The sequence below is a fragment of the Elephantulus edwardii genome, unplaced genomic scaffold (assembly GCF_000299155.1).
Source record: "Elephantulus edwardii isolate Elephantulus edwardi_28Jun2011 unplaced genomic scaffold, EleEdw1.0 scaffold00125, whole genome shotgun sequence".
Classification (NCBI taxonomy): domain Eukaryota; kingdom Metazoa; phylum Chordata; class Mammalia; order Macroscelidea; family Macroscelididae; genus Elephantulus; species Elephantulus edwardii.
Window position 1 is genome coordinate 8,105,927 of NW_006399875.1, and position 15,842 is coordinate 8,121,768.

Here is a 15,842-nt window from a genome sequence, read left to right on the forward strand (position 1 = left end):
TTATCAGCAGTTGAAGGTCTTCTTGGGGATATGACCTCTATGCTCAGGTGAAACTCACTCGTTTCAATTCTATGCTTTGCTTATGATTTGGACACCAGTCAGGGGACTCAAGAAGCCCTCAGTCTGAAAAACTGGATAGATTATGTATACTGAATTGAAACAGATGAGGGAGAGAACAGATTAAAAGTGAGATATGATAGCATATTATGATTATCACAGGAATCCAGAATTAAGGTTGTATAGTGGAGTGCATTTGGGGAGGGGGGGAATTGTATACCAATGAAGTAGTTTTATCTTTTGCTTTTCAAAGAGAGGAGCGAAGTAGGGGGAGGGGAGTAAAGAAAAAAGTACAACAATGAATGAAAATCCAAAATCTCTGTAAGTGTTCACTAAAATTTATAAAATACATTCTTTTTAAAAAGTGCTTAGATCTTCATTAGAACAAGGACTTTGCTTTTTCTCTATTTAGATGATATGGTAAACAATAATATCCAAAGATGATCACATCAGTGAGTCTCTCAGGATAATATGTCTCCCTTACTTCTGACATACCTTTTAACCGTCTTCAGCAATAAAATGAGGTTAACGTGAAAAAAAAAGAAGAAGCCCTCAGTCTAACACGTGATCTGCACACTGTGTTTTCATCAGTCCCTCTAACCACGAGCACCAGGAGGGGCCTTCATCCTGACCCATGAGCACCAGGAGGGGCCTTCATCCTGACCCACGAGCACCAGGAGGGGCCTTCATCCTGACCCATGAGCACCAGGAGGGGCCTTCATCCTGACCCACGAGCACCAGGAGGAGCCTTCATCCTGACCCACAGACTCGGGCCTTCCCAGCCTCCAACACCGTGAGAGCGATTTCCTCACAATCGCACGAGCCACTTCCCTCAAGTCAATTTCTTGCTATATATCCCCACAAATGCTTCATTAGTTTTGCTCCTCTAGAGAACTCAGACACAAACAAAGACAGATGCCATCTTTGAACAAATACATTTTAAAATACACTCTGGTAATGTGATTTAGTAATAGCCATGAGCTCTGGTGGCATCGTCCATGGGGACCGGCACTATTAAGCTCCAGGCCATGCCTACCTGGTGGTTCAAATCCAGCAGTAGCTCTGAGGGAGAAAATTGGGCATGTCCTCCCATGTGACACCTCAAAAACCCATGGTCGGTCAGCTAGGATTTGGGCCTGAGTGACCAACAATGACTAACAATTTTGTGACTGTGTTGAACTTTCTTTGGGTAAATAAAGGCATATAGATAAGGCCATTCCTTTTGAAAACTAAAACAAGAAGAAATCATCAACTCTTAAATGTAAATAGCCTTCTGTAGGTATTGTAGGAATCATTCTTGTGCAATTAAAAAAATTTTGAGGGAGCTCTGGTGGCCTATGGCAAAAAGCTGCACTGCAATCTCAGAGGTATACGGTTCAAATCCACCAGATGCTCTGCTGAAGAAGGAGGAGCAATCTCCTCCTGTACCAGTCAGATCTGATTTGATGGTACACACACACAAATAATAAATTTTTTTTAAAAATCACATATGCAGATTTATCTCCTCAAACTAACTCCCTATTAATGATGGTGATGTTGTTACTCTCTGCCCAGGCAGAAATGACTTCTAGCTGACCCTCCAACAGTTTCCACATCACCATATAGGAGAAATCATACAGGAGGAGACTGCCCATCTTTCTCCTGAGCTATTGTTTGTTGCTTTGAACCTCATAGCTGACCCTCCGACAAGTTTTCAAAAGCAGTAGATTTCAGGCGAGGAGACTGCCCATCCTCCTCCAGCAGAGCAGATGGTGGATTCAGACCGCACGTCTTTGAGATTGCAGCACCGCTTCTTACCACTAGGCCACCAGAGCTCTGAACCTGCCCCTGGAATGTAGTAACACAATGTGAAAAAACTACCCCCGCTCCTCAAACTGGCTAACTTCTTATTAGAAACTGTCACCAGAAATAACGCCAATCTTTAAAATAACCTCAGAGATGGTTATAGTGGGAAAGTTTAACTGCGGCCAGAGCGGGCTGGCCTTGGCCACTGGCTCCTGGGATGTGGCATCCATGCCCTTGAAAGCTCTTTCCCAGGAAAATGGTCTTTGTTTACCCTTTGGCCTCGATTAGGCCAAACTAACTGTTTTTAGTTAATTCACACTAATACCTTCCATCAGATTTTGAACATCTGTAAATCTTTATGGGAGAAGACGGTCCATCTTTATTCCTTTGAGAAAATGGTGAATTTTAGAACTACTGATCTTTCAGTTAGCAGCTCACCATGGTATATGCAACTGCCACCAGAATTCCTATGAATCAGGCCAAAGAGTCTGAAGAGGTGTGTTTTGGTGGAGGCTTTGTGCCACATAGGAATCCTCATAGCACACTGGACTAAGTCTTGGCTTTTTTATTAAAAGGTAAGCAGTTCAAAACCACCAGATAGTGTGTGGAAGAAAGATGTGGTAGACTGATTCCATAAAAATTATATAGCCTTTGAAACTCTGAGGAACAGGTCCTTTTTGTCATATAGGAGATTGATCTGATGGGAGTTATTTTTTATTTCTGTGTTTCCTTTTATGGCATATATTATTAGTTTGATCTCCAAAGTGGATGGAACAAAGCTCAGTCATATGGGAAGTCAAGTATATCTATGCTATGGAGACCCAATAAAGACTGAGTAACAAGGCTTGAGTGAGCTTCTATTGTTGGTAATGTCCTGTATAAATAGTCACATATTGTTAAAAGGAGGAATTAATACTAACTTTGGCTTAGCTCTGAGATAATAAAAAGAGCATTATTCATGAAGAAAGGGAAAAAAGAGCAGCAACCCTCAAAAACCCCAAAAACCAAAACAAAACAAAAAACCCAAACAACAAACATTGCAAAGACAGAGGAGGGGATGGAGGGAAAGACCAAAATGGTTATCAGAAGAGATTCTGCATATCGCACTAAAACTCTGAGAGGCCAAAACATAGGGACGGAGTGAGGACATTAAAAGCATTCAATAGAAGATTTCAAAGGACAGCTTATGAAGACAAAGTATTATAATAAAATACACAAAAACCTGAGGGAGTCAGAAAATCAAAAAGGAAGAATTCACTTGGCATTGTTCAAGCTGAAGAAACTGAAGAACATATTCAAGCCTTGACTTGAAATACTGAAAAATATTATGAGAAAAATCTTGAATGATCCAGGAAACATTAAAAGAAAATGGAAGGAATACACAGATTCACTGTACCAAAAAGAACTCGCTGACAGAGAACCGTTTCAGGGAGTAGCTTATAATTAAGAATTAGTGGTAATAAAGGAATAAGTTCAAGCTGCTCTGCAGTGATTGGACAAAATAAAAAAATAAGGTTGGCTCAGGAATTGATAGAATTACCATTGATATATTTCAACAAAACAGATGCAACCCTAGATGTGCTCATAGGTTGTGCCAAGAAATCTGGAGGACAGCTACCCGGCCAATTGAGTGGAAAAGATCCATATTTATTCTCATTTCCAAAAAAAAGGTGATCCAAGAGAAAGCGGCAATTACCAAACAAACAATATCCATCATGATATCACATATAAGTGAAATCTTGTCGAAGATTATCCAAAAACTACTAGAACAGTAAGTCAACCGAGAGCTGCCAGGAATACAAGCTGGGTTTAAAAGAGCTTGGATTTCTAGTAATGTCACTGCTGATTTCAGACAGATCTTGGCAAAAAGCAGAGAGTACCAGGAGGATGCCTATTTGTGCTTTTATCGCCTGTGCAAAGGCATGTGACTGTCTGGATTACAACACATTTTGGCTAGCATGGAGAAGAATGAGGGTTCCAGAACACTTGATTGTGCTCATGTGTTTCATCTGGACCAAGAAGTTGTTGTCTGAACAGAGCAAGGGGAATGAATACTGCACAGTTCGAAGAAAGGACTGTATCAGGGATTTTTCTTTCTATACCTTTCTCTATACCCTTCTGATCCATATGATGAACAGATCATTGGAGAGGCTGAACTTTATGAAGAAGAATGTGGCATCAGGGTTGGAGGAAGACTCACCAACAACTTGAATTATGCAGACGACACAACCTTGATTACTGAAACTGAGGAATATTTGAAGGATTTGCTGCAGAAGATCAAAGACTGCAAACCTCAGTATAGATTGCAACTCATCATCATGATAGACGGAGAAAAGACTGAAGTTGATAAAAATTTCATCTTGCTTGGATCCACAATCAAAACTCTTGGTGCCAGGAGTCAAGAAAGTAAGAGAAGTTACATTGGATAAATGTGTTGTCAAGGACCTCTCCAGAGTGCTAAAGAGTAACAATATCAGTTTAGAGACTAAGGTGTTGCATGATCCAGGCCACCATGGCCCTTCCCTAACAGCAACAGTCAAGAAATCAAAGAACATATTGTTGTTGTTACGTTCCATGGATATTACAATGCCCCAATATGTTGCCTAGGACCTTACTAAAGTATTAAAGGATTAGGTTGTCATTTTTAAAGGTAGGATTCCCCTCACCTAAGCCATGGCATTTTCAATTGCATGTAAGTATTTGAAAATTGGACAATGAATAAGAAAAGTCAAAAGATAATTGATATGTTTGAATTGTGGTGTTGGAGAAAAATATTGGATATTATATGGAGGACCAAAGAACAAATGAATTTGTCTTGGAAGAAATGTAGTCAGAGTGCTCCTTAGAAACAAAGATGCTAGGATTTTAACTCACAGATTTTGTGAATGTTACTGGAGGAGCCAGTCGCTGGGGATGGACATGATGTTTGCTAAAGCAGAGGGTTATCTTCCAGCGAGTTTCATGAGTCATTCCAAAAAATTCATGAGATTGAGGATGTTCTTGGGAACCTGTAAACTTCAACTAGTATCAGAAGTAAAGGTAGTCTTGTGAAGCATTTCCTGAAAATGCTAAATGATGGATGATGAAAATAGATAAATGATAAATCAATGGAGAAGACCAAGAGATAGACTGATAAAGAAGACAGATGGATTAGACTCATCAACAGCTAGATAGAAAGGTATGTAGATGGATGGTAGATGAACAGTGGATGGGAGGGCAGATGGATGGGTATGAATGAAATCTGCAAACTCTACTGTCCCTGCCATGGCAGCTGGAAGACAGACAGTCACAGCAGATCACCAGGTCTCTAGGTCACTGGTACAAACACATGGATGTTGCTGTTAGGTTCTGTCAAATTGGAACCCACTCATAGCTGACCACCCGGTGGGTTTTCAGAGGCATTAATCACATGAGAGAGGAATGCCCATCTTTCTCCTACAAAGAAACTGGTGGATTTGAACAATGTACCTTTAGGGATGGCAGCACAACTCTTTACCACTAAGCCACCAACCTCCTTCAGTATAAACACAGTAGTATAGATGTTTTTGCATGCTTTATTACTAGTTTTGTGGGGTTTTTTTGCTTCCTTTTAATAAAATATATACTTAAAGACATAATTATTGAATATTTTGAAAAATATTTCATATGGCTATTTCTATAACAATGAAAAACAAACAAGTGTTTTTATACAAATTTTAAGATAGATAGATAGATAGATAGATAGATAGACAGACAGACAGACAGGCGGACAGAAAGGAGGGATTTCTTGATGTTACTTTTAAAAATACAAAAGAAGTGTAAAAAAAATAATACTACATAAAATTTTTATTTCACCAAGACTCAAAATGTGGTATAACTTTAGTAATCCAATATTTGCTCAGAAAGGAATTTTAGTAAAACATATTCCGAAGCTCCCTGCAATGAGAAATGTTTCAATTATTGAAGTCATGTCACATATCCTCACATATCCTGCAAAGGAAGAAAAGAGAACGACAGAGAGAGAATGAGCAGAGGTGAGAGCAGAGAGCTGGAGCAGAGAGTCGGAGCAGAGAGCAAGTTGTTTTGACCCTAGAATAGCCAACCTGAACCTACGAATACCTGACCTGAACCTTGGTCTATCCTGTGCCATCCTCATCCTCTCCAACACACTCAAGTCCATTGCTGAAGTCACCACACCAATCCATCTCATTGAGGGTCTTCCTCTCCTTTGCTGGCCCTCCACCTTTCCAGGCATGATGTCCCTTTCCAAGGAATAGACTTGTCTAACTACGTGTCCAAAGTATGAAAGAGGAAGCTTCACCATCCTTGCCTCCAATCAGAAATATGGCTGTAGCTTTTCCAAGACATACCTGCTTATTCTTTTGGCTGATTTTAAAGCAAAACAATAAATAAATCCCAACCGTGCTCCCTTGGAGGACTGCTGCTAAGTCAATTCTAACTCAAAGCAACTCTACAGATTACAGTAGAATAGCCCCTTAGTATTTTTTTGTCTGTTCTAACTGCCCTGGAATAGAGAAGTACCGCCCCCTTTCCAAGGCTCTACTGTTCAGAGACGCAGACTGCAACAGCTGATGGGTTTGAACCGTCAACTTTTCAGTTAGCAATTGAGTGCTTAACTACTGTTCCACTATAGCTCCTTGCAATGCCATGGATACCAAATGTTGGTGGGATTGTAACACGGTGCAACCATTCTTAAAGGCAGTTTGGCACTTTCTTAAAAAGCTGAACACAGAAATTCAATGTGACCTAGCTATTCCATTACTTGGAATATACCCTGAGAAAATAAGAACTGAGGCACAAACTGAGATTTGTACACCAACGTTCGTAACAGCATTATTCACCATCACAAGAACATGGAAACAGCCCAGATGTCCAACCACAAACGACTGGGTTGAGAAGTTATGGTACATTCACACAATGGAATACTGTGCAGTGTACAGGAGCAATAACTTTGTAAATTACTACCTAACTTGGGAGGGACCAGAGAGCATTATGCTGAGCGAACTCAGTCCCACAAGGATAAATATTGTTTAAGACCGTTATTGTAGAAGGAGTATAAAGATACAGGAGGAGGAGGAGTGGGAGAGGCTTGAAGCAGAGGGATGTGGATGTGCAGGGGGAAGAGCGGATTAATCATTGGATTGTACAATTCGATGGGTCAGGGGGAGTGAGGGAAACTGAAAGGATTTTTTTTGAGTTTGTATTAGAATTCTGTAAATAAGCCAATGAAAAGAATTTTAAAAAATTTAACCTTAAAAAAGACAGAAAGTTTTAGCTACTTTTATACTAAAAAAAAATAAGAAACTAAACAAACCCCTTGTTGTTAAGTCACTTCTGACGCATAGCAACAATACAGAACTGAGCAGAAGGGCTCCTTAAGATTTCAAAGCTGTAAGCCTTTACAGAAGCATCAGGGTTTGGGTCATGTGAAGCCATTTCTATGAGCCACAGACAACCAAGCAAAGCAGAGGGCTCCATACAAGACAAGGATCTTTCCCTGGACCCAACAAGAAACAGCAGGTCCCTGATCTCCTGAGTTGAGATTTTAGTATCCAGAATTGTGAGAAAACAATCTTCTACTCTCAGGAACCACTCATGGTGGTAAAACAGTTTGATACTGAGCTGACAACCAAAAAGGAATGGTTTGAGCTCAAGCGGATGAAGCTTCCTGGGAGAAGAGACCTGACAATAATGATAGGTGTTATTGTGGGGCTCTGAGTCTATTACGATACACACTAGAGGGCAGAGTTGAATGACCCCAATGGGTTTCCTAGGCTGTAAATCTTTACGGAAAATAATTGCCAAATAGATCCCCTCTGATGAGCCAGCCACAGGTGGATTAGCCACTGTGCACCTGACCACTGTCACAGAAAACCTCTACAGAGTGGTTCTGCTGTCACGTGGAATCACGATGAGTCACACATCAACCTGACACCATCTCACAACAGCACCCTCTTTTGGGATTTTGTTAAGACTGTCCAAGGAAAGTAGGCTACCTCTTTCAGTTTTAAGTATCAAGGCAACAACAACAGTTCATCAAGAACATGTATGTCATGGAGGTCTCTGATCTCACCACCTCCATCCCTACAACTTCCCATCTCATCTCCTTACATGTATTATAGGACAAGGTGCTAATAAGACACCTTCCCAACTAACCCTTCAACAGTGGCAGAAGTAAGCAGATGACACAGTTGTAATTATTAGATTAGTCAAATAAGTACTTTTGGCAAAGTATAAAGCATAGCCCCATACTAATTAAAATCCCCAGATTGAAAAAATATTTTTAAAAATTCAAACCTGCTCGTTATAATGGAAAGAGATAGAGTAGTGTACTTTCCATAAAAATGCAGAGTCTCCCCATGGGGGGAGTTCTACTCAGTCCTAGGACAGTGTAATGTCACCAGGAGTCAGAGGTATGGGACAGCAATGGGAAGTATGGACACATTCTTGGCCTTAATACCTGCGTCTGGCATCTGCTAATTGTAATCAGAACTTTAGTAGCTCTATTGAAAATTTATGACAAGATACCCTGAAAATTAATCTGGACTTAAAGGAATGAGATTTTACACCATTTAGGACATTGAGAAGACTGTACATCAAGCTCTAAAAAAACCACATGAATGGAATTATTACAAACATGAACTTGACAATGGAGACATTATTGGTATCAGACTTAGTCTCCCCACATTGAAGGTTGTAAACACTAAAACAGTAAACAAACTGGGCGTGCTTGTTACACATTTCCTTGGGTCAGAGATCCTGTGTTGCTGTTAGCTGCCACTGAGTCAATTCTAACTCACAGTGACCCCTCGTGTAAGGGGTTCAAGAAGACACGTCTTTGTAACTGTAACATGCCATGAAAGAAATCACAGTGCCAGGATCTATCACACGGCTTAAGTCATAACCGGACTATTCACCAGCACCCACAATTCTGTTAGCATTTGAGGCTTATTTCTCCTGTTCAAGAATTATTGGTTGGAACATGCAGAATTCCCCCTCCTACCCTGCTGCTAGAGAGAAATGAGTATTCTAGTAAAGCCAACCATTGCCTCAAATTTAAGGTCAAATCTTAAACAGACACATTTATTGATGTCTTTATGTTGTAACTCTGATGACACTGACTCCATAGCTTTCACACTTTACAAGTTAGTAACATTTCCTAATTACACTTTAAAATGGACTTGACTTTTAATGCAAGGCAGAGCCCTGTGTTTTTAACTATGTTTTACTCCCGTGCTGATTAACAGATGAGAGCTTAGCATTAACTCCTACCAATGGCAGATTCACATGGGAGTAGATAAATCATCATATTGCTTTACTAAGTTTATGGGCTTCTCAATAGGCTCCAGTTGTAGCTGTGTTCTACAGGAATGGCCAATATAGAAACAGGAAGCACACAAAATGTTCTTTCTTGTGACTTTATGATGCCAAGTCAGCTCCGATTATGTTCCCATTCTCACTGTCACCTAAGGTAGTGAAGGGCAACTTTTTAAAGCAAATGAAGCTAAGTTTTTTCATAAAATGCAGAAGGTAACATGATTCTCTTGAAGGATTTGAATAGGAAGATATGTTTATGCAGTTTAATTCTGGGTGCTCAATAGGGGAAGCTATTAATTTTGTAACAAAGCTCTGCGCATTGCGTTTCTAAGATGCTCACAGAAGTCACTGATAAGAGTTGACAAATTCTTTTCATAATGATAATTTGGTTTCTCACAATGCTTAACCATGGATATATAATCTTTTTTTTTCTAGCTGATTCACTATATTCCACTTAGATTATAGGGGTCTTTAATAGTAAGTTGTTTTTGTTGTTGTTGTTATGTGCTGTTGAGTTGCCTGTGAATCATAGTGACCCTATGCACAAAAGCTCTGAAGCCTGCCCTGTCCTGAACCAGTCTCACTGACTCTGATACATCTACCCGTATGGAACCAGTTACTGTATCAATCCGTCTCATGCAGAGTTATTCCTGCACTGTCCCTCCACCCTGTCTAGTATGCTGTCCTCCAAGGACTGGGTTCTCATGGCCATGTGGCCAAAGCATGTGAGACAGAGCTTCAAAATCCTAACCTCCAATGAGACACATGGTTTCACCCTCTCCAAAACAGACCTATTTGTTTTATTGGCAGTCCATATTCAACACTCCTCTCCAGCACCACAACTCAAAGGCATCGATTCTTTTGCTGTCATCCTTAGTCATTGTCCAGCTCTCTGATGCATAGCAAGTAATTGCAAAGACCATGGCCTGGATCAGGTGTACCTTAGTCTCTAGACACTGTTGATTCTCAGTACTCTGGAGAGATCCCTGACAGCCGGTTTTTCCAATGCAATTTGTCTTTTGATATCCTGATTGCTGGTGCCAAGATTGTTGAGTATGGAGTCAAGCAAGCTGAGACTGTTCACAACCTCAATCTCTACACCATCTCTTATGGTGCTGCCAATTGGCCCAGTGATAAGAATCTTTGTCTCTTGATGTTGAGTTTGAATCCTTATTGAAGACTATAGTCCTTGACCTTCTGCAGCAAGCACTTCAGGTCCTCCTCAGTTTCAACAAGCAAGGTTGTGTCATCTGCATAATGTAGGTTGTTGATGAGTTCTGCTCCAATACTAAAGCCACATTCTTCCTCATAAACCTTATATCTTTCCTTTTAGTATTGTGCTGTTGTTGTTAAGTACTGTAGGGTCATAAATGACACATAGAGAACCTATAAATGAAAAGTCTTGAACACAAAACTTTCATCTTTTCTCCAAGTTCATAGAGTTTCCAAAGGCAAGCTTTTTTTAATTTTTTTTTAAATTTTTTCAAGTGGATGCCACTCCTACTTCCAAGCCTGGTTTATCTGGGAGATTCACAAAAGGCAAGCTCGAGGGCCAGAAGCCCAAGAGCCCGAAAGCCTTTTTACATAGAAGGCAAGATCCAATCAGCTCACACCCTATTATGAACAACAGCCACACCCTAGTCTCCACCTCAAACCAGAAAACACCTTTGCAGAATCATCATTCTGCTCATCTTCCCAGCCTTAAAATAGCCCCAGACTGGTGGCCAAAAGCCTTTTTAAATACAAGGCAAAATACCAGAAAACATACCTTTGCAGAATCTGGCAGAAATTGAGAGGACATTACAGTCTAGGACAAGGTTCAGATTTGTTGTTCATTGGGTTGCTATAAGTCACAGCCACCTCAACAGCACCTAATAACAACAGAAACAACTGTTTATCTAGTCTACGGGGAGCTGCTATCCTAACTCATAGGCTGTTCCTTTCCGGCTATTTGACTCCACATAGTGACTCTAAGAAAGATGAGCAATCTCCTCCTGTGTGATTTACAGCCTCAGAGACCCACTGGAGGGTCAGCTATAGGTCTGGGTTGGTTCAGACTCACCAGAAATCAGAAGATGAATATAATAAGTATTTCTAGGAGCCCTGGTGTCCTAGAGGATTATGCATTGGATTGGTACCAGCTGCACAGTGAAAGAAAGACGAGGTTCAATGCTCCAGCTGAGATTTAGAGCCTCCAATGCCCAATGGAGGGTGGTCTCAAGTTGGAATGGACTCGAAGGGTCTTGATCTGGTATTTGTAGACCCTCTGACAGTGCAATAGTTGAAGTGCGCATCAGTGAAGACATAAGCAAACCCATGGCAGTTCTCCTTTGTCCTACAGAGCTTCTCAGGGTTACAAAGGACATGATGGCTGTGTGTTTAGTTTGATTTTGCTATTTATGAAAAGGCCAGCAATGACCATAAAAGAGTGCATGACAAGAATAACAGAAGGCAGAACTTCACTATTTTATTAGCACTGTGTCTTAGAAGTAGCTGTGGTGGCATAAGGCTGTTAACCAAATGGTCAGCAATTCAAACTTGCCCACTACTCTTCAGGAAAAGGACGGTGTAGTCTCCTGTTATTAAGATTTACAACTGGGAGTCTGATGAATGGTCACCATGAGCCAAATCAGCTCAACGAAATTGAGTTTGGTTTTGGGTATAAGCATCTTACAAGTGTAAGGAAGCAAAAGAAGCTAAATTCACATGTTTTATTCAGGCCATTTCAGTATAAGATATTCCTCATTTCAAAATGTGGCCCCTTATCTCTAGAACATAGGCTGGATTTAAATCTGAAAGAAGGGCTGGAATCCAATTGTTTACTCTCAAAGAAGCCCAAAGTGAGGATATTCTACCATAAGTGGACATTGTGGTCAGAGGTCCGTATAGATCAAAAGAAGAAAATTGGGCCACGCCATCGTGGGATGCATAAAAGGGCTCTAACAAGAAGAGAAGCCACAACTGCTCCATCTCACCCTTTAATAACATGAAATTAGACAAACAAATAATATTGGATGAGCTGAAAAAGACCACTTGATATTTAAAACACTGTATCACATGTACTCGGAATAAAATAGTGACTCTTCAGTCTATTTGGTAAGTTCATATGTTTGGGTATAGGAATAAAATATCCTTTCTCCCAATATATTGTAATTTGCTTTTACACATTCCCTTATACATTTGTTTGTTCACAGTTTTTAAAAAAAGTACGTGGAATAGACCAATATTCTTTAAAAGATGAAATCTAAAGCTTGAAAATAGCATGACTTGGCTTATCCTGTTATTTCTATAAATTGAGAGCTGGAATCAAAGCTTCTGATGCTTTTTTCACTCCAGCACATCTCCATGTCCCCCTTTTAAAGAAGTGGTGCCTTTCAAACTGAGGTTATGCACGAAGCCACGCCAAGAGGCAATCTGTTCTCAGTGAGATAATTCATTCATCTCCTTTTAACCACAGATTCCATAGCTTGAGAATCAAGAAAGGTAGAAGGAGTAAACCACTCTGCACAGGATGTTGCATAAAAGGGAAACCATGCTCTAAAAACAACATTGGGTCAATAACTGAAATGTAATGAGACTTTGATGCTTATGCCTAAAAGATGTTCACGTCCAAGCTCCTGAAGACTGACACTGTGTCACCCTAACTCTCCTTGCCGTCCACATTTCTGCAGCCACTTTCTGGGGAGTAGCAGTGTAGGCAAGGTACTGCTGATACAAAGAGAAACATGTCTGGTGATTGTCCTCAAGTGACTTCCAAGTTAGCTGGAGAAAATGACAAGAATGAATGGAAATAAGAAATTGGTGTGTGAGCACTTCTGGGGATGGAGGTGAACTCAGGAGGTAGAAATGCTGGGTGGTGAGGAGGGTGGGTCACGAAAGCATTCCTTGCAGAGAGACTGCCCAGTGAATGCATGTGAGGTGCACCTGAGCTCCTCAGGTGAAGAGGTGGCTTGAGAGAAGGCTCTTATTCCAGGGACAAGAGCATAGAGAGATGGGTATCAGCATAAAGGGTCGGTAAGGGCATCCTGCCGTCAGATTCAGTTTACAAAAGCTTAGAACAAGATAGCTCCCCATTGCATTCATGCTGGTGTATCGACTGGTTAAAGCCTATGTCTCAAATTACAAAACAAAACTATTGCCTACATAATTCTTGACTTTTCCATGAAAATATGTGTGTCTCTGTGTGTGTGTGTGTGTGTGCGCGCACACACACACACACACACACACACACTATGAAATGAAATGTGGCAACTGAAACCTACCAAGTGTCTTTGTAGGAACTGGCAACCTGCCCTCATAAAGATCACAGCCGCTGGAGGGAAGTAAACTCTATCACACAGCATCACTGTGAGACAAGAACTGCCTTGATGGCACACGACAATGACATGTATCATTATTATCATATTTCTCTAGCCGTCTCTCTATCTATATGTCCCAATTTTCACACCTTTCTTGAAAATACAATCATTCTAATATTAGCATTCCTTTCTTTCTACCAAGAGTTGGATTTAACTGCAGCTGATGAAACAATAAGTAATAGATTTTACAGCATCCCTGATACTCTAAGAACAAGGACATGCCTTAAAGAAACAGTTAGGGTAACACTGGAAATTAAGACTTGATGAAGTGTAACCATTCCTAAACTAAGTCCAACTATCCTCAGAGAGCTTTGGCTATCTGATGCTGTATTTGAACGAGGGCTATTTATGAGATTCACCCAAAGAAACAAGGCCATATTTTTAGGAGGAAAAAAAAATAGTATATATTCCAAGTGTGACCACAGACCCCAGAATACATGCCACATGATATACAAGTTTATATGGTCTATAGACTTAGATAGTAACTAGACACACATTCACACGTTCACATCCCATAAGAGCAAAACACAGAGCAAGCAACTCCCAGGGATTCCCCCCAACACTGCTGCAGTTCACGTTTGTTCTAACATCACAGCTCATTACTCATTTCCTCAACTCCCAGCACAGAAGGTAGCTTGCAGAGCCGGCAGGACACACCTACAGAAAATCAAAAGTGGGTTCCCACGTGCATTTCACATCTCCACCTGCCTCCTCAACCGACACCCATGGGCAACCCCCATGTACGTACCTGACTGAAGCTCTGGGCTGCAGCTCGGCCCTGGGCGCTGCGGGCTGGGAGCTGGGCTGGGGCTGTTTCACCCAGGGCCAGGGTCTGGTTGCTATGGTAGCTGGCGGGATACTGGAAGGACCCTTCAGGTTTGGAATTGAGCTGAAGTGCACTCTGGGAGAGCAGGCTGGGCCCTGAATTGAAAGTCATTTAGAGCAGTCAGTGACAGTCTCAGCGAAGCAGAAATGACATGTATTATTTATTGAGAGTAGCCTCAAATTATCACATGCACATGACTCCAGACATCTACGCTTTGAATTCTGAGAACCAAAATGACCATATAATTCGACTACAGCTCACAAATGAGATTTTTTTTTCTTCCCTAGCAGTTTAGAAGTTCTCCAAAGAGTAGATTTTTCAAATGATCTCATCTTGACCTACATAGAGATATTTTTTATGAGACAAATTAATTAATCAAGCTGGTATTTTGGGAGCAGACAATATCAGAAACACTGTAGATAATTTGAAAGTCTACCTTTTAGTCCATGTTAATTGTGTTAATATAATTATGACTTCCTCTTAACTATCGGGATGCTAAAACACTCGACACCTTCCAATCAGTGATACATTCTATTGTCTACACATGATGTAATGCTTCAGTGCCTGAAGGGTAGACAGTGTTTAAAATATTAATAGCATACAAAGAATATAGAATTCACCCTGATCACATGTAATCTCGGGTGACGAGCTATCTTTGCCATCACAGTAACACACTGTAAGGGAACAAAGAGAAACTACGAGGTGAAAATCAGCCCTGTTAATGGGGTTGCTATTACGAGTGATAGGGTTGCTATTACGAGTGATAGAAAATGAATCAGCCCCTGACCTGATAATTTAATTTTACTGTGTATATATGAAGTTGTAAACACAATTTCTATTTTATACTGTCCTGTTTAGGTAGTATTCATTTCCTTTTAATCAAATTTTCTTTAATCAAATTGAGTACTCACTTAGTGGATTAAAAGAAGTAGAAGGAAGGGACAGGGATGGTTCTTTTCTGTTGCACTTGAAATGGGCAAGAGTAAACTGAGCAGATTCTGGGGGGAAATTTGTCAGCGCACGTTTCCTCATGGCATAAACACGGAACTCTTGTGATGTAGTCCACAGGGAGTGGTACGGCTGACCTAAAGGCTGCACCTCTGTCAGTTCTAATCCACAAGCTGATCCACATGAGAAAGATGGACAATTTATCCTCAGAAAACCCACTGAGCGATCAGCTATGAGCTCATTCCAAAACCCACTGCTATGAAGTTTATTCCAACACAAAACAATTGTCCATTTGGTTTCTACAGCTAAGATCCTTTATAAGAAGAGATTGCCCATCTTTCTCCTTCATAGCAAGTGGTGGATTCAAGTGTCTAACCTTTTGATTGGCAACCTGCTATATTACACACTCTTAAAAATATCATCCAGAGGTCTTAGGAATCATTTTCCTTCATTTCCATTGTGGGACAACTCATATTTTTACTCATCAGGCTCTTGAAAGAGACATAGACACCTCCCACATGTTTTTAGATAACCTTCTTTATAAAAGCCAC

The 15,842-nt window shown here is 40.6% G+C and overlaps 1 protein-coding gene across 2 annotated transcripts in view; it reads right to left on the minus strand.

Annotated features, from left to right (window-relative positions):
* Nucleotides 1-15,842, minus strand: part of CTNND2 (catenin (cadherin-associated protein), delta 2) — a 1,564,764-nt gene that overhangs the window by 718,990 nt on the left and 829,932 nt on the right. The window contains exon 6 of one of the 2 annotated variants that reach the window (XM_006893173.1): nt 14,266-14,438. The exons of the other annotated variant lie outside the window; for it this stretch is intronic. The gene's annotated coding sequence lies outside the window, so the exon portion shown is untranslated. The remainder of the gene's footprint in view (nt 1-14,265; nt 14,439-15,842) is intronic. 2 annotated transcript variants of the gene reach the window in all.